Here is a 25,881-nt window from a genome sequence, read left to right as displayed (position 1 = left end):
AAAGCAGTTCTAAGAGGGAAGTTTATAGCAATACAATCCTACCTCAAGAAACAAGAAACATCTCAAATAAACAACCTAAACTTACACCTAAAGCAATTAGAGAAAGAAGAACAAAAGAAACCCAGTTAGTAGAAGGAAAGTAATCATAAAGATCAGATCAAAAATAAATGAAAAAGAAATGAAGGAAACAATGGCACAGCAGAAATACAAAGCGTCCTAAGAGACTACTACAAGCAACTCTATGCCAATAAAATGGACAACGTGGAAGAAATGGACACATTCTTAGAAAAGCACAACCTTCTGAGACTGAACCAGGAAGAAATAGAAAATATAAACAGACCAGTCACAAGCACTGAAATCGAAACTGTGAATAAAAATCTTCCAACAGGGCTTCGCTGGTGGCGCAGTGGTTGGGGGTCTGCCCACTGATGCAGGGGACACAGGTTCGTGCCCCAGTCCGGGAGGATCCCACATGCCGCGAAGCGGCTGCGCCCGTGAGCCATGGCCACTGGGCCTGTGCGTCCGGAGCCTGTGCTCTGTGTTCTTTGAGAAGATAAACAAAATTGATAAACCACTAGCCAGACTCATAAGAAAAAAGGGAGAAGACTCAAATCAGTAGAATTAGAAATGAAAAGGGAGAAGTAATAACTGATACTGCAGAAATACAAAGAACCATTAGAGATTACTACAAGCAACTATATGCCAATAAAATGGAAAACGTGGAAGAAATGGACACATTCTTAGAAAAGCACAACCTTCTGAGACTGAACCAGGAAGAAATAGAAAATATAAACAGACCAGTCACAAGCACTGAAATCGAAACTGTGAATAAAAATCTTCCAACAGGGCTTCGCTGGTGGCGCAGTGGTTGGGGGTCTGCCCACTGATGCAGGGGACACAGGTTCGTGCCCCAGTCCGGGAGGATCCCACATGCCGCGAAGCGGCTGCGCCCGTGAGCCATGGCCACTGGGCCTGTGCGTCCGGAGCCTGTGCTCTGTGGCGGGAAAGGCCATGACAGTGAGAGGCCCGCGTACTGCAAAAAAAAAAAAAAAAAATCTTCCAACAAACAAAAGCCCAGGACCAGATGGCTTCACAGGCAAGTTCTATCAAATATTTAGAGAAGAGCTAACACCTCTCCTTCTCAAACTCTTGCAAAATATAGCAGAGGGAGGAACACTTGCAAAGTCATTTTACGAGGCCACCATCACCCTGCCGCCAAAACCAGAAAAAGGTGTCACAAAAAAAGAAAACTACAGATCAATATCACTGATGAACGTAGATGCAAAAAATCCTTAGCAAAATGCTAGTAAACAGAATCCAGCAGCACATTAAAAGGATCATACACCATGATCAAGTGGGGTTTATCCGAGGAATGCAAGGATTCTTCAATATACGCAAATCAATCAATGTGATACACCATATTAACAAACTGAAGGATAAAAACCGTATGATCATCTCAGTAGATGCAGAAAAAGCTTTTGACAAAATTCAACACCCATTTATGATAAAAACTCTCCAATAGGTAGGCACAGAGGGAACTTACCTCAACATAATAAAGGCCATATATGACAAACCCACAGCCAACATCGTCTCAATGGAGAAAAACTGAAACCATTTCCTCTAAAATCAGGAACAATACAAGGATGCCCACTCTCACAACTATTATTCAACATAGTTTTGGAAGTTTTAGCCACAGCAATCAGAGAAGATAAAGAAATAAAAGGAAACCAAATTGGAAAAGAAGAAATTAAGCTGTCACTCTTTGCAGATGACATGATTCTATACATAGAGAATCCTAAAGATGCTACCAGAAAACTACTGGAGCTAATCAATGAATTTGGTAAAGTAGCAGGATAGAAAATGTACAGAAATCTCTTCCATTCCTATACACTAATGATGAAAAATCTGAAAGAGAAATTAAGGAAACACTCCCAATTACCACTGCAACAAAAAGAATAAAATACCTAGGACTAAACCTACCTAAGGAGACAAAAGACCTGTATGCAGTAAACTGTAAGACACTGATGAAAGAAATTAAAGATGATATAAACAGATGGAGGGATATACCATGTTCTTGGATTGGAAGAATCAGCATTGTGTAAATGACTATAGTACCCAAAGCAATCTACAGATTCATTGCAATCCTTGTCAAACTACCAAAGCCATTTTTCACGGAACTAGAACAAAATATTTCACAATGTGTATGGAAACATAAAAGACCCTGAATAGCCAAAGCAATCTTGAGAAAGAAAAACGGAGCTGGAGGAATCAGGCTCCTGGACTTCAGACTATACTACAGAGCTACAGTAATCAAGACAGTATGGTACTGGCACAAAAACAGAAATATAGATCAATGGAACAAGATAGAAAGCCCAGAGATAAACCCATGCACATATGTTCACCTTATCTTTGATAAAGAATGCAAGAATATACAGTGGAGAAAAGACAGCTCTTCAATAAGTGGGCTGGTAATACTAGAAAGCTACATGTAAAAGAATGAAATTAGAACACTCCTTAACACCATACTCAAAAATAAACTCAAAATGGATTAAAGACCGAAATGTAAGGCCAGACACTATGAAACTCTTAGAGGAAAACATAGGAAGAACACTCTTTGACATAAATCTCAGCAAGATTCTTTTTGACCCACCTCCTAGAGAAATGGAAATAAAAACAAAAATAAACAAATGGGACCTAATGAAACTTAAAACTTTTGCACAGCAAAGGAAATCATAAACAAGACGAAAAGAACCTTCAAAATGGGAGAAAATATTTGCAATGAAGCAACTGACAAAGGATTAATCTCCAAAATATACAAGCAGCTCATGTAGCTCATTATCAAAAAAACAAGCAACCCAGGGCTTCCCTGGTGGCGCAGTGGTTGCGAGTCCGCCTGCTGATGCAGGGGACACGGGTTCGTGCCCGAGTCCGGGAAGATCCCACATGCCACGGAGCTGCTAGGCCCGTGAGCCATGGCCACTGAGCCTCTGCGTCCGGAGCCTGTGCTCTGCAATGGGAGAGACCACAACAGTGAGAGGCCCGCGTACCACAAACAAACAAACAAAGAAACAAACAAAAACAAGCAACCCACATCAGAAATGGGCAGAAGATCTAAATAGATCTTATTTCTCCAAATAAGATATACTGATTGCCAGCAAATACATGAAAGAATGCTCAACATCACTAATCATTAGAGAAATGCAAATCAAAACTACAATGAGGTATCACCTCACACCAGTCAGAATGGCCATCATCAAAAAATCTACAAAGAATAAATGCTGAAGAGGGTGTGGAGAAAAGGGAACCCTCTTGCATTGTTGGTAGGAATGTAAATTGATACAGCCACTATGGAGAATAGTATGGATGTTCCTTAAAAAACTAAAAATAGAACTACCATATGACCCAGCAATCCCACTTCTGGGCATATACCCTGAGAAAATCATAATTCAAAAAGAGTCATGTACCACAATGTTCATTGCAGCTCTATTTACAATAGCCAGGACATGGAAGCAACCTAAGTGTCCATCAACAGATGAATGGATAAAGCACATGTGGCACATAGATACAATGGAATATTACTCAGCCATAAAAAGAAACGAAATTGAGTTATTTGTAGCCAGGTGGATGAAAGTTGAATCTGTCATACAGAGTGAAGTAAGTCAGAAAGAGAAAAACAAATACCATATGCTAACACATATATATAGAATCTAAAAAAAAAAAAGTTTCTGATGAATCTATGGGCAGGACAGGAATAAAGATGCAGACGTAGAGAATGAACTTGAGGACACGGGGAGGTGGAAGGGTAAGCTGGGACGAAGTGAGGGAGTACATTGACATATACACACTACCAAATGTAAAAGAGATAGCTAGTGGGAAGCAGCCGCATAGCACAGGGAGATCAGCTTGGTGCTTTGTGACCACGTGGAGGGTTGGGCTAGGGAGGGAGGGTGGGAGAGAGAGGCAAGAAGGATGGAATATGGGGATATATGTATACATATAGCTAATTCACTTTGTTATACAGCAGCAACTAACAAAACATTGTAAAGCAATTATACTCCAATAAAGATGTTAAAAAAAAATTAGTTCCGTACATTGAACAAACGTTACATTAAAAATTAAGAGAGAAATTGACATTGAAGCCTTTAGTTATAGATTGCTAAAATATTAGTTTTGGGTGTGCTTCTACAGGCAGTTGATGTAAATGGAGATTAAATGCTGCTTGATTAATGTTTCTTATCTTGTCTTTTTTATGGTCAGGTACCCTACTTGTTCTCTTCCCTCAATTAATGACTTTATTTGCTGTATGTGATTATTTTATATATATATATGTGGTATATATTAGGGTTTTTAGTCTTTGCACTGTAATCTTCAGAACCAGGTAATAGGAGGGCAGTTATCTTTAATATATTGCCTTATAAAACCTTGAATATACTTTTCTCTTTCTCTCTCTTTCTCTCTCCCCACCCCAAATTTGCATATGCTTGTCTTAAGAAACATGACTGTTCTCAGTGAGAGGAAGTTGATGATTAACCAGCTGGGCTACTATATATGTTTAACTGCTTGTCTTTAGCACTGAATGAAAAGGGGTTCCTGGATTAGCTTGCTGAAGTAGTTTACACAATACAGATAGCAATTAGAATTGCCACTTTAGTATATGTCATCAACACCCTGCTACTTGAGTACATTTTAGGGCATCTGTAGGAGTACATTATATAAATCTGAATTCTGAGCAAAACTGTACAATAGGTTCATTTCCAAACTCCATTATGTTTAAAATAAAACCCTCAAGGTTTCAAATGACAGGTTCATTGTCAAGTGCACTGGAGTTTTTATTCTGAAGGGACAAAAGACTGTGTCTTCATCAGCCTTCATGAAAACTCTACCAGTGGTTCTCAGAGCAGCACTGTGCTGGTGACACCTCTACTACCTTCACAATGTCCTGTGGTGCTCTCCATTTGGATGGAATAGGAAAAAGTTTGATGAAAGAAGTGGAAAAAACGTTTTTTTGGTTGTTTAAAGTCTCCAGAGGCTTATTTCTGTGTGTGTGTATGTTTAATTTTATAGTTTCGTTGTGGTTGGTCTTTTGCAATACCTGAGAGCTTACATATTGAAAAATAAATCACATAAGTAATGTCTAAACCCTAGAGAATTGTTTCCTGATTAAATGGCCACTTGTGACAAGTCTGAATTTGCTCTCTGTGTTTGGAAAGATGCTATTGCTCACCTGGGAGCTTTACTATTGGCAGGTCACTAGCAAGCCTTTCCATAGAATGGCATCATGGCCATTCGAATAGAGAGGGCTACGTTTCCCAGATTTACCTTCTAAGATTATATGAGTTTTTGAGCCTCCAAGAGTGAGGGTTATACAGTATGTCCTGGAGGTGGGCAGCTTCAGAGAGAAAAGTACACATCAATATCCTTAAATACTCCTACCCAAAACAGAATCTCTGAATGTAAGTTACAAGAAAATAAGTACAATAAACTCTAAATTATCTGTGGTAATACAAGGGTTTATCTCTTAAGAACCATTTATATTAAATTTTGTCAGTTGGCAATGGAGGAGTGCATCAGATTTATTATTTAAATTATGTTGCACCTAGGGTAATATTAGAATCTCAGTGGTCTACATTTCCTGTGCAAGCGATAATCGGGTAAAAGGTTCAGAGGTGTATTCGATGGCAAATGGAAGACACTCTGATAGCAATCATTTCTAACAGATAAGCCACGAAGTAGATAATTAACATGTAGGTGATCTGTAGATTACTAGAAATGACTGTAGGTGTATGTGCTTAGCATTCATGCTTACATGTACATTGCTATCAGGTTGACTCCTTAAAAGGAATGTCAGTGGACGAATGATGTTGAGGTAAGAGCATGTTACCTAGAGCCAAAGGACTTAGATTTGAACCCATTTCTGATCGTACTAGATTTTCATTATGACTAAGCCCTTAACATCTCTGAGTATCAGTTTCTCTATCCACACCTTCCTTTCTTATCTAATGTGTTCTGTATCCTGAAGTTAGGTAAGTATAATTACAAAGATGGGTAAGACACAATCTTGTCCCACAAGGACATCAGGGGGTGGGCACGGAGCAGAGAAGTAAACCAGCAATTTCACTAGTGCAGGAAGAGTTATTAGAGAGGTTGTAATAATAGCCTGCCGTGTAATAATACATATATATCTATAATCTGTATCTTATGGGACAGGGAAATCCTTAAATTTCATGAATCTTGTATAATTCACTTTTGAGTCATCAGAAACTAGTTCAAGCTTAGGTAGTAATAGACATACAAAGCACTTTTGTGAAGTAAATGATTCTTAAACCACTCAGGTTAGCCATAGCTCGTAGCCAAGGACAGGAAAAGTTAGATTTAGAACCAAATACTGTGTGTATACTGCTGGATCTGCATCAGCCTTACAAGTAGACAGAAGAAATTGCGTTCCTGGAAGTCTTCCTTGAAATGTTGATGTCCCTGGGGAAAGATAAAACTTTTATTAAACTCTGGTGAATTCCTAAGACTGTAGTGTGAATTAATTTTTGATATCAACAAACCTAATATTAGACCCTGAATGGTATATGAGATATAGTAGGAAAGCTTGATAAGAAAGGAAGAAAGAGGGAAAGGTCTGTGGTCTGGGGCCCTGTTAGAGCCTAACCCATTAGGGGGACCCTGGGGTGGTATGGGTTTCCCTCCTCAGGCAGGATCAATGTGATGCTATTGACTCTCTGAGTTCAGTACTTGGGAAAGTTCTGCTCTATAGTGGTGAGAGAAATCTGTCTGCAGTTGGGGTAGTCCTGGCTGTTTCTGTGAATCTGCCAACAAGGTAGAGAGAGAGGGTGGAGGAACTTCATGTGTAAACTCCCTCCTTCCACCATAAGAAGTGAGAAATAAGCTTAAGAATACATCAGAGTAGGAGTTTTGATAGGGGTTAATGTGACCACATCTGTACATTTCCTTTCCTTTTCCTAAGTTACCAAGAGAAGACATCAGTTACCAAACTGGAAGAGTTGGTATGGGGTAAGAAGCAAATAAAAGGAGCTCTGTAGACACTTTGATTACCCACTTCCCCCTGCCAGTTGGGTGTCACTCATTTAGGCATCCTGTGGAGAAGGAGCTGTCAGGCTAAGTCTTACAACGGAAATGCTAAAAAAAAAAAAATCAGTATGTACATTAAATATTGAATGGAAGTCAAATACTGGTCATGAAGATTGCTAAGCAAGACTAAGGAACAAAACTCCAAAGGCCATAGGTAGAGATAAATCCTGCACCCTTCATATAAGGTACAGCAGTTTGTGCTTTTTCTCAGTGCTAGAGAATAACTTATTTTATTAGAGTGTTTGCAGCAGATACATGAATGGTGTAAATTACATATAACAATTTGCCATGGAGATATTACTGTCCCAATTAAGTGTCTTTTAGCACATTCTGCAGCAAACTATCCTTCTAAGGCCTGGTGGTATTTCATGGTATGTCAGTCAATAACCCGTGTCCCCAGCCTAATTGCCAAGGGGCTATATCCTGACTCCTAGCTAGAGGTTGGCCTTGGAAAGTATAAAGTTATGTTTGTTAAATGCAAGCCTCATAATCTCTGGAAGGCGTTAGCAATAATCTTCCTGCCCATTGCACAAATTTCTCCCTGTAAATGCCAGTGATCATGGTGTAGACAAGCATGTGCTCCATTCCCATGATTTTACTTGAAAACTAAACTTCCTGTCAGCATCTTAAGCCTTGATCTCTCTTTTAATGTTAGCATTTTATTAAAGTAAATGGAATTAGAAGTAGAAATAAATCAGTTTAATCACACATGAAGCATGATTTTTCATGAGTACTTCAATCATTTTTACTTGAAACAATGGAAAAATGAATGTGTTAATTTGCAGCCAGATTGAAAAATTCTGAAAAATATTTAATTTTAATTCTGAATACTTGTCTGTGTTATTTAGAAATAAGTCCTGGGCTTCCCTGGTGGTGCAGTGGTTGAGAGTCCGCCTGCCGATGCAGGGGACACGGGTTCGTGCCCTGGTCCGGGAAGATCCCACATGCCGCAGAGCGGCTAGGCCCGTGAGCCATGGCTGCTGAGCCTGCGCGTCCGGAGCCTGTGCTCCGCAACGGGAGAGGCCACAACAGTGAGAGGCCTGCGTACCGCAAAAAAAAAAAAAAGTCCCTTTTAGATTACTCACCTCTGAGTCTGGAGTTGAATAATAAATTTTCCCTAACATTGCTTATTCTAAAGAGAAAGAAATTCCTGTTGTGCATGTGTATACATATACATAAATACACACATGTTTTGTAGCTTTTGAAATTCAATCATAAATGTATCTAATTCATCTCCCAATACAGTCTGTCAGTGTACGAAAGGTAAGGATTTATGTGAGTAAATTAATTTTTATTGTGAGAAAATAATCAAAATAGTCACTAAGGGCAAGTTTCCCAATGTTTACCAGAGTTTAAATTTCATGAGCATTTATCTGATTTTTAAAAGATAACGTCTGAGCGAGAGTAAAGATTCCCCTAACTTCTGAAGGAGACAGAGAATCTACTGGAGTTATTTTGAAATTCTCATTGGATTTGCTGTTATTTTGAAAAGTGAATCCAGATAACAATCATGTTTATTTGCCACAATTTACCATTTTACCTGAAGAAGAGGGTAAATGTACTCTATTAGAAACAACATAACCCCTTGCAGAAAAGCTTTACATTTATATTTAATTCTTTGCTCAACTAAAAAAATGATTTAGAGCTGCTACAGAAGGTTGTACATTTGTGTACTGTACAAAAATGACTGGTTGAAGGTCTGGGTGGAACTCTAAATCCAGCCTTTTCTCAACTGAACATGCCATTGCTTTGGGGGAAGCATCCTCCACCTTCTTTAATTCCCACAAAGGTGTCATATAGACACTGTGTAGTTTTAATCCAAGTTTAATTTTTAATTATAAAGTAAGCCTTCTGAGACTATATGCTTGTGGGACGATTAGGTGTAAACTTGAAAGAAGTAACCAGTAGAATGAAACTGACAAATTTGATTGATTTCCTCCTTCTGCCCCCATTTTGTTGACTTAAATCATGTCTTTGTGGTAAGGTCACAACTTCAGAAAGATTCAGCCAAGGTTAAGGTTTAATTTTTTCCTTCACATATTACCCCTAAAAAAGTTGAATAATCTCACTTGGAAGAAACTTTCACCTGTTTGTAAAATCAGGGTTTATAACAGATATTTATAATAGATCCTTAATATAACTCATATAACAATAGTTAAAGAAGGCAGTAGCTATAGATTTTTTAACCCCAATATATGCTACAAAATAATCTATTACCTTTTTTTTTTTTGCGGTACGCGGGCCTCTCACTGTTGTGGCCTCTCGCGTTGCGGAGCACAGGCTCCGGACACGCAGGCTCAGCGGCCATGGCTCACAGGCCCAGCCGCTCCACGGCATGTGGGATCTTCCTGGACCGGGGCACGAACCCATGTCCCCTGCATCAGCAGGCGGACTCTCAACCACTGCGCCACCAGGCGGCATGTGGGATCCTCCCGGACAGGGGCACGAACCTGCGTCCCCTGCATCGGCAGGCGGACTCCCAACCACTGCGCCACCAGGGAAGCCCCTATTAACTTTTTTTACTACTTTTTTTTTTACTAACTTCCTGAAAAAAAATGCATTAGAAGAATAATATTATGAGTTATGGCCGAATTGAGGTCTGAGATTTGACTAATATTTCATCTATGTTTATCTTAAAAATAGGTAACCCTTTAAATTATGATGATGAATGAAATATAGTATCTGCACTGACAGAAGTTAAGGATATAGCCATATACCCTAATGATACAAGAAGGGGAATGAGACGTCAGGGCTTAGAGTAGTCACTTTCAAATTCCATCTAACAGTGTGTTAAGCAGATAGGGCTTGTTAAAAGGGCCATTTTAAAATTGCAAAATGTCAGGGTTAGAAGGAACCACATTTGCCATATAGTGTCATCTACTGTTGAATTCAGGAATATTTTCTATTGTATCCATGACTCTGAATACTAAGAAAGTGCAATAGGTTGATAAGAGTGCTAATTCTAGTACTGAATGGCTATAATGTTTATATAATTCTTCCTTGTGGCAGAAACTTCTAACTTCTCCCTTGTGTTTATTCTCCACTTCTTTCTTTAATTAATGATCACAACTCACTCCCACCCCAACACACTGGCTTTTGGCTGGTTTATGACTATGTATCTGGAGACCACATTTCCAAACTTCTCTTACAGTTAGATGTGGCCATGCAATTAAGTTTGGGCCAATGGGATGTGAGCTAAAGTAATATGTAGAACTTCCGGTTCATCTCTTTAAAGACAAAGCTCTTTGTCCTGAATATCCTGGTAGTTGGGATGTGCCAACAACTGCAGAGACAGCTTTAGATTTAGGGATTGGAGCCATGTGTTGGAGATGGCTGGGTTGATTGTCCAGTTTAAATACCTGGATAACACTGTAGAGTAGAACTCACCTCCCTACCACAGACCATTCCATCTCCTTCCATTGCCACTGTATTTTGAAGTTTCTTTGTTACAGCAGTTTAGTCTAAACCTTGACTATTAAATTTACATGTGGCAAAAGCTGCCGCCTCTTAATTCCCTTGATTCAAGTTATGGCCTCTAGAATGATACAGAATTAGTATACTACCACTTGAATATGATACTGTTTTGACTATTGAGGGATAATAGCAAACTGTTACACATTTATCTCTTTTCTTCTTTCCTGCCTAAGTCTTCCTCAGACTTTATTCATGCCTCAAATGGCTAGATGTTACCTTCCTTAATCTGGACACTGTATCTTCATCAGTACATCCTGGGTTTGCTGCCTTGTCCCATTCTCATGTTCTTTTCACATGAAGAAAAGTCTCAAGTCTCCCCTGTAATAATCTCCTGTGCAGTACTTACATTTATCTCTATTAACTTTCATTTTGTTGATTTTAATCCCCCATTTCAGCAAGTTGAGATAATTTTGAGATAGTACAGGCTTTCCTAAGACCATTGATAAATGCAAACAAGTGGTTTGACTGCTTTTCCCAGTAGATTGAAGGGTTGTTATACACATACTTCTGCATCTAAAATGCAATGTTCCATGTTTAAAAATGTTTAATAATACTGCTACCATTCTTCCTAATGAATACCCATTGCCAGCTACTTTAAGCCTTTCATAAGTATTAGGTCACAACAACCCTATCATTATTCCCATTTTGTTGGTGAGTAAATGAGTCTTTGAGGGAAAGGATGACTTGTCTACACAGGTAGGAAATTCAGCATAGCCAAATTCAAACCCAGGTTGGCATGACACCCAGCTTAATTAGCCACTAGACTACTGCCATTTGATGTGCCTCACTTTCTGCAAAGTATAGTTTTCTGCCTTATAAGAGGTTCTGTGTCTGGAAAGGATAAGACATATATTTAGCTGTCATCACAAATGCATATGCTCTTCTACATCTATTTTGGTTATGTTCTTAAAAGCAAGAGAATGAAAAAAGTTCAAATGATTCAGAAAGACAGATCTATCCACACTATGAGGCCTGCTTTAATACAGGGGTGATGCTTGAGTCGTCACCAAAAATACAGTATGTTTTCTACTCCCAGTCTTTTTTTTATATATAAATTCATTTATTTTATTTTATTTTAGGCTGCGTTGGGTCTTCGTTGCTGTGCTCAGGCTTTCTCTAGTTGCAGTGAGTGGGGTCTACTCTTTGTTTCGGTGCACAGGCTTCTCATTGCAGTGGCTTCTCTTGCTGTGGAGCACGGGCTCTAGGCGCGCCGACTTTAGTAGTTGTGGTTCGCGGGCTCTAGAGTACAGGCTCAGTAGCTGTGGCGCACGGGCTTAGTTGCTCCATGGCATGTGGGATCTTCCCGGACCAGGGCATGAACCCGTGTCCCCTGCATTGGCAGGTGGATTCTTTTTTTTTTTTTTTTTTTTGCGGTACGCGGGCCTCTCACTGCTGTGGCCTCTCCCGTTGCGGAGCACAGGCTCCAGACACACAGGCTCAGTGGCCATGGCTCACGGGCCCAGCCGCTCCGCGGCATGTGGGATCTTCCCGGACCGGGGCACGAACCCGTGTCCCCTGCATCGGCAGGCGGACCCTCAACCACTGCGCCACCAGGGAAGCCCGGCAGGTGGATTCTTAACCACTGCACCACCAGGGAAGTCCTACTCCTAGCCTTTTTGCAATACACTTTTCACAACTGAATTTCATCCTGACGAAGAAGATCTTGGTTCCTTCTTCTGTTGGTTTCAGTGTATTGCTCAAGCTAGAAAGACATTATTATGATTCTCAGGATCACAGTGAGTGTTCTAGAAGGCATAATTTTTTTTGAATTTTATTTATTTATTTTAAACTTTCTATTTTATATTGGAGTATAGTTGATTAACAATGTTGTGTTAGTTTCAGGTGTACAGCAAAGTGATTCAGTTATACATATACATGTACCTATTCTTGTTCAAATTATTTTCCCGTTTAGGTTGTTATATAATATTGAGCAGAGTTCCCTGTGCTGTACAGTAGGTCCTTTTTGGTTATCCATTTTAAATATAGCAGCTGGTACATGTCATTCCCAAACTCCCTAACTATCCTTCCCCCCCATTCCCTCCACTTCCCTCACCCCCATGGTAACCATAAGTTCGTTCTCTAAGTCTGTGAGTCTGTTTTGGTTTTGTAAATAAGTTCATTTTTATCATATTTTTTTAGATTCCGCACATAAGTGATGTCATACTATTTCTCTTTCTCTCTGACTTAACTTCACTCAGTATGATAATCTCTAGGTCCATCCATGTTGCTGCAAATGGCATCATTTCATTCTTCTTAATGGCCGAGTAATAATCCATTGTACATATGTACCACATCTTCTTTATCCATTCCTCTGTTGATGGACATTTAGGTTGCTTCCATGTCTTGGCTATTGTAAACAGTGCTGCAATGAACATTGGGGTGCATGTATCCTTTTGGACTGTGTTTTTCTCTGGATATATGCCCAGGAGTGGGATTGCAGGAATCATGGAAGACTTAACTGTTTTTGCTTGATGTCTTCTTTCTTTGATAAGTTGCCTAGGAGATTTCTACACATTCCAGAATGCTTGTCAGCCCTTGGGGTTGATGCAGTGCACCTGTAGTTTGTGTTTAGGGGCCCTCATCTCTACATCAAAATAATGTCCCCATGTTCTGTAAATCTGGTCACTTACCCTTTATGGTAAGCCATACTGTTCCTCTTATGTTATTTGCTAAAACTCAAGAAAGAAAAATGCAGACTAAGGAGTATAGATGTCTTGTTTCAGACATATATATGTTGAGGATTTAAAAACTTAGCACTATCTTGTAAAAATGTAAGTTGTTATTGAATAATAACAAAGAAAATATCATTGAGTTCAGAAAGAGCTTAATAATCATCCACTTCGATCTCTCCATTTTAATAGGTGAGGAAATGGAGTCCCAGAAAGCTTAAGTGAGTTGCTGACGTTCACCTAGATAGAGAGGCAAATTTGAGTAAGAAAACTTTGGTTATATCCTTCAAATTATACCACAGGAGTCCCTCCTTTCTTGCTTAGAAACACATGTATTTATTATTTGGCCCTAGGCTACCTCTTCTTTTATTTGTAAACCAAAGTGTCTAGTGATAGATGAAAAATAATTTAAACCTTACCTGTGCTTCTGTCTTCTATTTCTGGTAGATGGTGATATAATTAATAATAGTAATAATAATAATACTTAGCATCATGGAGAGTATTTATTGGGCACTTACTATAAGCTAGGCGCTGTTATACGTGCTTCATATTGTTAAACTATTTGATCCTCAAAACTCCATGAGATTGGTAAAATTGTCATTGTCATTTACAAATGAGGAGATGGAAGTCCAGAGACTTGTCTGAAGTTATGCAACTAGTAGTGGCAAAGCCAGGAACTCAAGATTTGGAATCTAGCTTTAGGATCTGTGCTGTAACCCACTACGCTATATTGCCTCTGATAGAGGACTTTCTCCCTGGTATTTCAACAGTGAATTAACAGGTGTGTGTCTGTGTGTGTGTGTTGTGTATGTGTGTACACATATATGTATATTAGTTATGATATATACCATATTGTGTTAGTATATGTGCAGTCTAGTCTTTCTATATGTGTGTAACAAAAAGTTTTCAGAAAAAATTAAGTTATGGTTACTTATGTTTACTTCAGCAGGATTAACTTCACGGGCTCAGAATTTGTTGAGAAAACTGAATAAAACAGCAGAAAGATAGATTTTTAAAAATGATCTAATGATTACAAGTAAATACGATTATTAGACTTGCATAACCACTGATTTGTTTTTAAAAAACTATCCTATGTGTCTTATGTGGTGTTTGTTTATCAAAACTGTCAATCCATAAACCAGCAGGTAGCAGGCAAGAAAACCCAAGACAGAAAGAAAGAGATGAAAATTAGAGGATTCTTTTAATCTCCTTAAGCCCCACCACATACTACTGTGAAAAGAAAAAAGGTGATATAGATGATGGTTTTGGTCAAGAATGTAAGGAGGTATTTTTGTCACTTTCACCTCCACAACACCACCGTTGTCATAGGCCACCAGTCTCCTATCTCCTATTTGAGACTCCTGGACCCATTTTAAAAGATATAATTTGTTCTTCCTTTCAAAGTGGAATCATAAAATTATGGAACGAAGAGGGATTTTAGCAGTGTTCCCTCTTGCCTCCAAGAGCAAGCACAACACCACCGTTGTCATAGGCCACCAGTCTCCTATCTCCTATTTGAGACTCCTGGACCCATTTTAAAAGATATAATTTGTTCTTCCTTTCAAAGTGGAATCATAAAATTATGGAACGAAGAGGGATTTGCCTCCAAGAGCAAGCACAACAAATCTAAGTCTGGATGTTATATATCCTCTAAGTAGTTTTATTAGTACCTAGCCAGAAGTTTGTGTGCAGGAAACCTATATTGAACTTTATAATTGACCTTTTTAAAAATTGCAGATACATATGGCTTATTTGTTATTATATAAGACTCTATGTCTTGTTTCCCAGCATTTATATGGCTGATTTTTAAAACATGATCACATGTCTAACATATTAGAAAATAAATACCTAATACAACATGAGCCTTGGCATATTTAGGGTGTTACCAAGTGTCCAGAATTAGAAATATTGTTCTTTTAATGATATCCTATGATTCAATTTAACCAGCAAGCTTTTCTATGATTAATATTTATAGTCAAAGCTGTGTATATTCTGTATATTCCCTGTAAACTTAAGAAGCATCCTTTGTCAATGGTGAAAGGGGAAGAAGGGTTTTAGAAGAGAAATTAGACACTGGTTGTCAGTTTACTATTGCCTAGGACTTTTATTAAGAAATTCAAAATATGACAGTGCATTCAGAAATATCAAAGTTCAAACTGTTTAAACTTAATTTGCATCATATTACATCAGATCAAATTTCTAGTTATTTCTTCAATCAACATTTATAATATGCCTGTATTTTAATAAAGATCCAAGAAATAGAGTAAGCTTTGGTTTTACTACAAATGCATTGCCTGTATTTATTATAGAGATAAGCCTAGCAGACATTTAGTATAGATTCATGTTAGTTAAACCAGTGTCACCATATTGATACTCTTTTTCTAATTGGGAAATGGAACTGAGGTGACATTTTTATCATGACGTCCTCTGTGATTGACACATGTCTGTGCTGAAATACATTTGTGTGCAAATTCGTAGTGTCAATAGGATAATTTCCCTTCAGATAAAGTACTCTTTTAGAAAGCTTAGAAATTCAAGAAAGGCAAAGAGATATTTGATAACACCCTCTTTGAAAATGGAGAAGGCAATAAAATACTAAATTGTTAGAAGTTACAGTTTAGAAATATGTATCTGCTTTATTTGTTATGATTAGAGAGGAATGGATTGAATTAATCTTTGAAGCAGAATTGTAGCAAACTATCTGTGTCAAACATTAACTGCATTAAAAGATCCCATTATTTGTCTTTTGTTCTCTGTCCTTTTAAAAAAGATAAATGCCTCTGTATTATATTTCATTATCAAAGTTTTGTTTAGAGTTCGGTATTTGCAAATTTGACAGGTTAAAAAGTAAACTAGTCTACAGATGACATATTTGAGAACTTACGAACTTATCTCTCTCCAGTCTAGATTTTTATGCCATTCTCTAGATGATTTCTTTAACAAAGGTCCTTTCAAGTCCAAACACCTATAAAATTTCAAAATTAATGTTCAGTTTGATTCTTCTTATTTTTATTATTCTTCCCATTATTTTATTTGTAATCTCTTTTATTACCTTCAATGAAAAAAGAAAGATACGAAAACAATGACCTGAATCTACAAGGTAAATGAATGCTGTAGGTTATGCAAATGATATTGTTGAACTTTTACCTTTTAAACTGACTATAGAAAAAACAATCTGATAACCTGAACGCCTCCCATGTGTCTAGAGATTAATGAGAATAGTTGTATTGTTACTCATTTCAAACTAGTGTTTGTTGCAGAACTGCCTTCTCTAATGTGCATTTTGAAAGCATAAAATAAAGAAAAAAAAATCAAAATGACCTAAATTTTGAAGCCAAATCATAGTAAAACTGAAGAAGAAATTGCTCCCTTTCTCTCCACTGGTTTGCAATTGAGCCCCAATTTCCTAAAGTTCATCAAACCAAAGGGAGAAAATAAGAAGGGAAAAAAAGACAAGGAGAGAAGGAAACACAGCTGTACAGAAAGAAGTATGTTGAAAAAGAAGCAAGAGAGAAAATGAAAGCAAAAATTAGTCTTGTAAAGATGGAGAGACTGAGCTGTAGAAACTGGTCACATAAATAGTCATGAAATGAAAAGTTTCAGATTTGTATTGAAGTAAAAAAAAAAAAAAAAAAAAACTACTTAGAGAAAGGCCAACAGGCCAGACTAAATAATCCTCGACTTACCGTCCAATTCTGAATCCCATATTAGCTGCAGAGATTTTAATGTAAATATGCCATTACACTGTCATTACAGTGATCAGGCTTCATGGCTCACAGGTCACATCTCAGCCACTGTTAATTTTGCAGGCAAAAGCTTTTTTTCTCTTGAAATGTTAATAACTTTCTATTAGTTAATGTAGCGTGACTAAAATTCAGATTAGATATAATTCATTTTAATATCTGTGACTAGCTATCCTGATCATTTAGCAATGGTTTCCAGCTGAATACAAGATGCTAAATTGGACTCATTTGCATAGCCCTGTTAAAGGAATGCCATTCTAGAAATGTAGGCATCTTCAAATTAATTTAAGATATTTTTTTTCTCCTGGTTTTGCTGCTAGGATAAAATCTTTGGTTGGCAACTAATTGAAGTTACCATGGACTGAATATACATTATTTTCTCTGCCCACCCTCCCATCTCCCAAGGGGAAAGAAAAACAAAACACTAGTCAGGAGTATTAATTGATGAGTGCAGAAGATACCTAGTGCCTCAGAACCTTGAGGACTCAATTTAGTAAGTCTAATGTTGTTACACAAATCTGAACTATTGACAAGGTCTTTAGCAACCAGTTCCTGGGGAAGATTTAGCTCTACCTTTACAAACCTGTTTTTAACTTTATTATGTAGGTGCAATGTATCACTACCTGTCCAGTGTATGGAGTCCAGTTTGTTGAACTGGATGATAAGATCTGCTTTCCAAGGAAGCCTGCCCCAGAGTGGAAAGCATTATTGTTATTAATCAGAGATGGAGCCTGTTTTTCTCTTCCTTTGCGTATGTAACACCCATTAGTGCTAATGGAAAACACAGACAATACATTCATGCAACATGGGGCAACCACACCCTTGAATTATCAATGCCAGTGGGTAGATGTTCACGTGAACAGTTCAGTCAGTGCACCTGTGGAAGGGATTAGGGATTCTTTGTAACTTGATCTAATTTTTCAACCTTATCATATTTGATGATTTCTTTTCCTTTCAATTAAAATGCAAACAATTTATAATTTTACTCTCTTCCCATTTCTTCACAGGTATCACAAACTTTGTGAAAAATACATGTAAATAATCTTTTACAGCTAGGTCAAAGTTTTGATTCAGGAATCCTAGAAGATCCCTAGAAAGTTAAAAACTGAAATAAACAAATTTTAAATATTTTTTCTTGATATCACTAACTTAAAAAGCATTAAAAATGTTCACTTTTATGAATTTAATCATTATTCACTTATATAAAGATATTTGGCTTTAGGAACTTACATTGTTAGTTTCATTGAAATATAATTTTCAGAAATGATTGTATAATTATTTTTATCCCAAAACAAAAATACATCTCAGATAAAGAGAATGTTTATGAATGTTTCTTTTTATTAATTTGATTATTTCTAGAACATTAGAGAAAATATATGAGTTGGAAAAAAGTCTCTTTATGGTTCTACTCTCTTGCCCCTTTCCTTCTTTCTCTTTCTCTTCTTCCTTTTTTCCCTGGGGTAAAAATATCAGATTTTTAATATCAGATTGTCATCCCTGCCATCTCCCTCAACCCCTTCCCCTCAATAATTTAATGAAAAGTATATCATTCAGCCACTGTATATGTGAGAGAAATGGAGAAACTTCCAAGAAAAATAAAATAAATTCTAGCAGAGATTTTGAATAAACACAGAATTGGCAAGATTATTCTTTTCTAAAATTTATAAGTGATAATTTTCAGTTGTTTAGTTCCTGTGGAAAATAAATCACTAGGAGATATTCATAAGACGCCAACCAAATATTAAACATGGGTAATGACTGGCAATTGGGCAGTTGAGTAGCTAGAATGTCAGCTCCTGAAATTGGGCAATTAAGTAGCTAGAATGTCAGCTTCTGAAAATACTTGGAATTTTGGTTGGTTCCCTCAAAAGGAAACAGTAAATGTGGACTAAAAGTTTTGTTGGCAGCTTTCATCTCAGACTATAAACAATATCAAGTAATAGATGTCCCTTTCTATATGATGTCTCTCTACCAGCTTACCTCCCTCTTTCCCTTCACAGCTAAACTTCTTGAAAGAGTGATTATTTCTATTTCCTTCTTTCTCCTCACTCCTTAGTGCACTTCCTACCTTCACCTTACTCCTAAGGTTCTACAGTCTGGCTTCCCTTTTTCCCATCTCACCACTGAAACTTCTCATGATCTATTACTGACTGAATCAAATCCATGTCAGTGCCTCCATCTCCAGTCTAGTCAGTCTGTTCAGTCATTTGATCAACTGCTCAAATGATCAGTCCCATCCCAAGTACCCATTTCTGTTCCAAGGTTCTAGGATAGGTACTGGAAGATATGGAACATACCTAGGGTATAAAAGCCTGGATATGTAGTAGATTTTGAAAAATTATCCCTGTTAATTTTGAAATGGCGCCTATATTCTAGTCACGGTTCCTTAGACATCTACTTCTAAGGTGTTAAATGCCAGCTATGTTGATGTCACCCAAATCTATAGCTTGAACTTGGGCTTCTTTCTTGCCAGCCTAAGCTAAATATCTAATGGTCTACTGGCTATTTTCACCAGACTATACAATAGTCAGATCAAAAGAACAGTGTGCAAACTAGTTCCTCGTCCTTTGTCTACCATAACCTGGTTCAGAATAGTAACATTTACCTTGGCATCCAATTCAGAAGTGTGGGAGTCATCCTAGAGTTACTAAGTCTATGCATCCAGTTGGTCACTAAGTTCTAATAATTATATTTCCTTAATAAGTCTCTAACTTGAACCTGTCTCCTTCTTTATTTACCACATCAGGTCAGGCTTTTATAATTTCTGACTGGGACTATTTTTACTATTCTTACCTCTTTTCACTGGCCACCTCTAATCCAATTTATCTTCATAGCCAGAGTTGCATTTTCACAGTACAAATCTCATTGCTCCCTCTGTTAAAATCCTTTACAAGCCTCTTCATCACACTTAAGGTCAGAAGTCTCTGTATTGTAAATGTTTCCCTTGATGATTGGCCCCTTACTGGCTGTCCAGTTCTACCCCCTGCATTATCCACACTGTACTCTGTGCCCCAATCTGGATTAATTATTCCCATTTCCTGGAAGGAACCATGCAATTGCTTGCTTCAGTGCCTTTGCTCGTACTGTTTCCCTTTTCTGAACACTCTCCTCTCACCCCTTGCCCACTTGGGAAATTCTTTCTCATCCTTCAGTACTCAAATCAATTGTTATCTTCTCTAGCAAGCCTCCTTGCTACCCTCTCCCATGACTTCAGATAGTGTTAAACACTCGCCCCTCTGTGCCCCATGGTACCTAGCTCATACCTTGAATGTACTAAAGTGAGAAATACATACATATATATGTATGTATGTATATATAGTGGGTGCCTGGAGAATAGGGGCAGGTATTGGCCCAAAGTAGACGCTTTATAAAATTTTTTTGAATTAATAAATGAATAGTAAGTGTGTGTTTCTATTATCAAACATCTAGCCTTTGTAAAATCGATCCTAAATTCATCTTGTCTCACTGAAGTTTCATTTCCCCAAAAGCATCCCTGTCTGATCTTTGAGCATAAAATCTCCCAGGATGTTAAGAAAAAAAATTCACTTTGAAAATGTGAGATTTCAGACTGGTGCTTAGATTCTTTGGTTGCTTCTAGCTTTTCCTAAAATCACCTGGAATTTCCAGGGTTTTTGTTGTTGTTGTTGTTGTTGTTTTGTTGGTTTTTTGTTTTTTAGATATTTCAAAACTCTTTATGGATTTAGAGGATATTTCCCTGGACAATGATGTTGGATTTTTCCATTTAGAATAAAGATACTTGATTATGAGCCTGAAACAGGTCTTCCCTTAAAATAATTTTATTTATAAAGGCTTAGAAGGAAAACTTAGCTTGATTTCAAAAATCTTATTCTCTGGTAGATTTCATTATTTAAAAAAAGTATTTTAAGACACAGACTAGCTTGGATCAGATTTTAGAACTTCAAAATCTACCAGAGTCCCTTGGGAGAGTTTCCCTTATAGAAAATTCCCCATTCACTACTGTGAATCCTTCTCCAAGTTTGGAGAGATACAAATCTCTTCTGTCTTTTATTATTTCAGGATTTTATATCTGCAATATACAAATGCAGTAGTGTACATATGCTGCACTAACATGGAACAATTAAAAAGATGAGATCTTAACCTTAACACAAAAAGGTAACCACAAATTAACTAAGCAGTTGCATAGAAAAGAACCTGCAGTTGTATCTTCCTGTTACATTAGTCCAGTGACACCACACTTAGACATCCTAGGATGGGTTAAAATAAGAAAAAAATGGTTAAATGGTGATTGACTATTTTAATAAGGTGAAGCTTCTTATTTCAGAGAAAGAAATAACCTCATAACAGTCAGATTAAAATCATCTGGTCAGTTCATTACAGTTATCTTATTAGTTCACCTGTTTATTTTTTACTTTTCTTCTAGAGTTTTCATGACCTAAATATATTAAAGCATGAATATATCCATCAGCATTTATATTAAAATATTTTCTCATTTGTCACTATTTCAAATTGCCTGTTACGATGAAAGCTATTACTGTATCTTCTGCAAATTTCATTTGTGTACTTTCAATCTACTGATGTCTTTTCTTTATTCTAAGATATTAATAACATTTCTAAGCATTTGAGCAATTACATGAGATTATAATAACATCGGTGTAAGGATCACAAGAAATAACCAGTGGTTTCAAAATGCTACTGTGATCTAACTTTGTTGGGACAAATGTCTAGGAGGATGAATGGTGATGGGATTAAACATCCAGTTAATTAGTGGTTATCTAGAGACTGTGTGAGGAGGAGGTTGGTATTGTGAAGGTGGTGAGGAGGATTGAGCGAAAAGGACAAAACTATGAGATATTTAGAAGAAAAAAAATATTTAACAGTCGTGAATTAGATGACATTAAGATATCAAAGGCTAAAAGAAGACTTCAGGGTTATGAACTTGGATGTTTGTAAGAGTGATCTGGCTACCAATTGATTATTGGGTAGAAGTGGTAATTTTTAAATATGAAGATAACTTCAGTTGGCGACTTGTTGAATTTGAGGCAGCATTTGTCTACTTAAGTGAAGATAATCTATATATTCAGACAGGTATTTGGGATACTATAATGGAACGTGAGAGTGACATAGACACAGAGAAAGGTTAAAATATCTATAATACAGCAAGTTATTGAACTGAATTTGGTCAGTAAGAAGCCAGGACAATCAGAAAAAAGTGCTATGGCTTGTCTGCCTTATTCACATAGTAAGTGTTTGATAGTAGTTTAATTGACCTATCCTCCAAGAAAAAATGTAATTCTCTCCCTCCCTCTCTCCTTCTTTCCTGCCCCTTCCCTCTCCTCCCCTCCCTCCCTCCCTTTTTCTCTCCCTCCCACCCTCCCTCCCTTCCTCTCTTCTTCTCTTCTTCCTTTTTTCCTTCTCCTCCCTTACTCCTTCTGTTCCTCCTCCTACCACTCTTTCTCTTCCTCCTTCTTGTTAAACATGTTTACTTTCTAGGTTTCTGTACAGAGGAAAAATATCATGATAGTTCAGAACCAGAGTAGGAAGATCCCATTGTAGAGTATCATTGAATACTGTTCATTTTTATAAATTGTTATTTTAAGCCCCAATGCTAAAGCATGAAGTGTCTGACAAAGAAAATCCTATAAGAAAAAAAGGAATTCTAAGATGGCTTTAAGAAATAAATATAGAAGCTCAGATGACTGTTTCACAATACCAAGTATTTTATTTTTGATGTGATAAAAAAATCTGGTAAAAATGAGTCACCTATAAATTTATTCAGATTGTGATTTTTTTTACAACATCCATGTAAATTAATTCATGCCCCCCCATCCTTTTTGTCAGAAATACAAAAAAGAATAGGAGAAATGATGGAATTTATTTTTATACTTTATTTTTAGATGAGAAAACTCTTCATATTGACAAATGAGATCAAATATGTTCACAGGTTACACATTTAAGGTGATCTTGAAATACAAAACCTTATTAATTCATGAAATAATGGATAGTTTCACTGAGAATCTCCAACTTTTTGGATTTTTAAAGTTTAAACATTGAGAGTAAATTGAGATTTATCACTAACATGTCATCACCAGAAACTGCAAGACCCAGCCTCTTTGCTCTGGGAAAAATAAGTGCACAATTTATATGTGCACATATGATAATGCACAATTTAAACAAATAAAAACAAGTATTCACCAGGAATACTATTTGCTAAGTTATTTCCCCAAGTCAAATGTGACCGTAAAAGTCTTAGATTACATAATCCTGCATTACTCATCAACCTGTACTAAAACTGATCTCCCCCATTATTTTCCTTCATTTCAATCTATTTTCCATAAAGTATCCAGAATGATTAAAACAAAAGCAAACCAACAACACAGCAAGATTATGTAATGCCTCTGCTTAAAATCATTCAATGACTTCCACTATTCCTTAGAATAAAATCAAATTTCTTATTATAGCCTGTGAGGCCCTGCAAGGCCAAACACCTTTTCCCCTTTCCGTCTTCATCACTAACCCCTCTCCTCATCTTTAACTGGCCTTCAGTTATGCTGGATTCCTTTTAGTTCACAGACCAAGACAAACTCTTTCCCACCTTATAGGCCATGTATATTCTTCCTCCTATGCCTGGAAGGCATGGTCCAGTTTTTCACCAGCAGGGCTCTTCCTCATTCTTCAAGTCTCAGCCTGAAAGATATATTTACAGATAAAAATTTTTTGACCTTAGTAATTCTTCCTTTCATGCACCCGCCCCCAATATTACCTATCAAAACATCTTTATAGAACTTTTTCAGCTTGTAATTTTATAATGTGTATACAAACTCACAGCCATACATACATCCATACTTATGCACACGTATATAAGGTATGTGTGTATATATGTATAAAAATAAGTATATGTCTGTGTCTCTATATCCTTATGTATGTGTGCATGTTTATACTTTATTAAGAAAATATATATTCCAAAAGTACACAGATACTAAGTGATCACTGAATTTTTCAAGGTGAATACATCCATGAACACACTTGTCACTTCCATCTAGATCAAACTATAGAACATTAACTGCATGCCAGCCAGTCTTGCTTGAGGCAGTTGCAGTTAACTACCAAACTTCCCCTCAACTTCCCTCAAAGATAAAGTATATTGTGACTTCTATCACAACAGATTACAATGACCTCTTTTTGAATTTTTGTGCCTAAATCCTCTCACTCAACATTTTGTTATGGGATTCATCCACTTTGTAGTATTAATACATAGATTCCCATTGCTGTGTAGTTTTCCATTATACTGGATGTGACAATTATAATTATCCATCCTATTCTTGCTGCATGATGCTTCTTAAACATTGTTGCATATGTCTTTTGGTGCACATATATATGCAGTTTGGGGGACAATGCAGTTGCTACCCACAGGGTATGCACATGCATAGCTTTAGTAGATACTGCCAATTAATTTCCAAGATGTTTGCATATGTGTACAAGTAGCATAAGAGTTCCAGTTGTTGTATATCCTTACCAACACTTGGCATTGTTATTCTTTTTATTTTAGATTTTCTGGGGTGTGTGTGTGTGTGTGTGTGTGTGTGTGTGTGTGTGTGTATTGGTATGTAATTTTGGTTTTAATTTGCATCATCCTGGTGACTAACAATATTAAGAACTTTTTGTTATGCTTACTGGCTCTTCAGCTGTCCTCTTTTGGAATTGTCTATTCATGGCTTTTCCCCATTTTTAATTTGACAGTCTTTTTTGTGATAGATCTGTAGTTTAAATGCATACATATTTAAATATATCTGCTTATATATGTGTATATATAATATATATAATGTATACATTTTATATGCATATTTTCTCTCACTTGAATGTTTGTCTTTTCACTCTCTTAAGGTATGTTTGATGATCAGTGAGTCTTAATTTTTTTAAAATAAATTTATTATTTTATTTATTTTATTTTTGGCTGTGTTGGGTCTTGGTTGCTGCACGGGAGCTTTCTCTAGTTGCGGCGACAGGGGAATACTCTTCCTTGTGGTGCGCGGGATTCTCATCATGGTGGCTTATCTTGCTGCGGAGCATGGGCTGTAGGTGTGCGGGCTTCAGGAGTTGTGGCATGTGGGCTCAGTAGTTGTGGCCCACGGGCTCTAGAGCGCAGGCTCAGTAGTTGTGGCGCATGGGCTTAGTTGCTCCGCAACATGTGGATCTTCCCGGACCAGGGCTCGAACCTGTGTCCCCTGCATTGGCAGGCGGATTCTTAACTGCTGTGCCACCAGGGAATCCTAAGTCTTAATTTTAATGATGTTCAAACTCAGTTTTTCTTTATGGTTATTTTCTTTGTGTCCTATTTAAGAAGACTTTACCTAAGCCAAGGTCATAAAGATATTCTTCTATGTTATCTTTTACTAGCTTTATTGCTGTATCTTTCACATTTATTTCTGTGATCCATCTAGAGTTTATTTTTGGTATTGTAAAATAAGGGCCAAGATATATTTTTTCCTCAGTTCCATATCCAATTATTTTTGTACCTTCTTCCCCCCTCTGCACTGCTTTGTTGTCAGGTGAGCATATATATATATACATTTGTTTGTGGACTCTATTCTCTTTCATTGTTTCACAATGCACATTTTAATTATTGTCATTAAAGTAAAGTCTTGATGTCTGATAATGTAGATCCAACAGCTTTGTTGTTCTTCTTTGCCTTTGCTGTTTTTGGGCCTCTTGCATTTCCCTAAAGGTCAAAATGTCAATCTTCACACGATAACGTATTGGATTTTGACTGCTTTGAATTTACAGTTTAATTTTGGAGAGAATTGGCATCTTTGCTGTATTGAATTGTCCAGTCATGAACATGGCATATCTGTAATGAGACATTGGTCCTTCACTTTTTTTTTTTTTTTTTTTTTTTTTTTTTTTTTTGCGGTACGCGG

This window comes from Physeter macrocephalus, chromosome 2 (assembly GCF_002837175.3).
Source record: "Physeter macrocephalus isolate SW-GA chromosome 2, ASM283717v5, whole genome shotgun sequence".
Classification (NCBI taxonomy): domain Eukaryota; kingdom Metazoa; phylum Chordata; class Mammalia; order Artiodactyla; family Physeteridae; genus Physeter; species Physeter macrocephalus.
Note: the sequence above shows the minus strand (reverse complement) of the source record.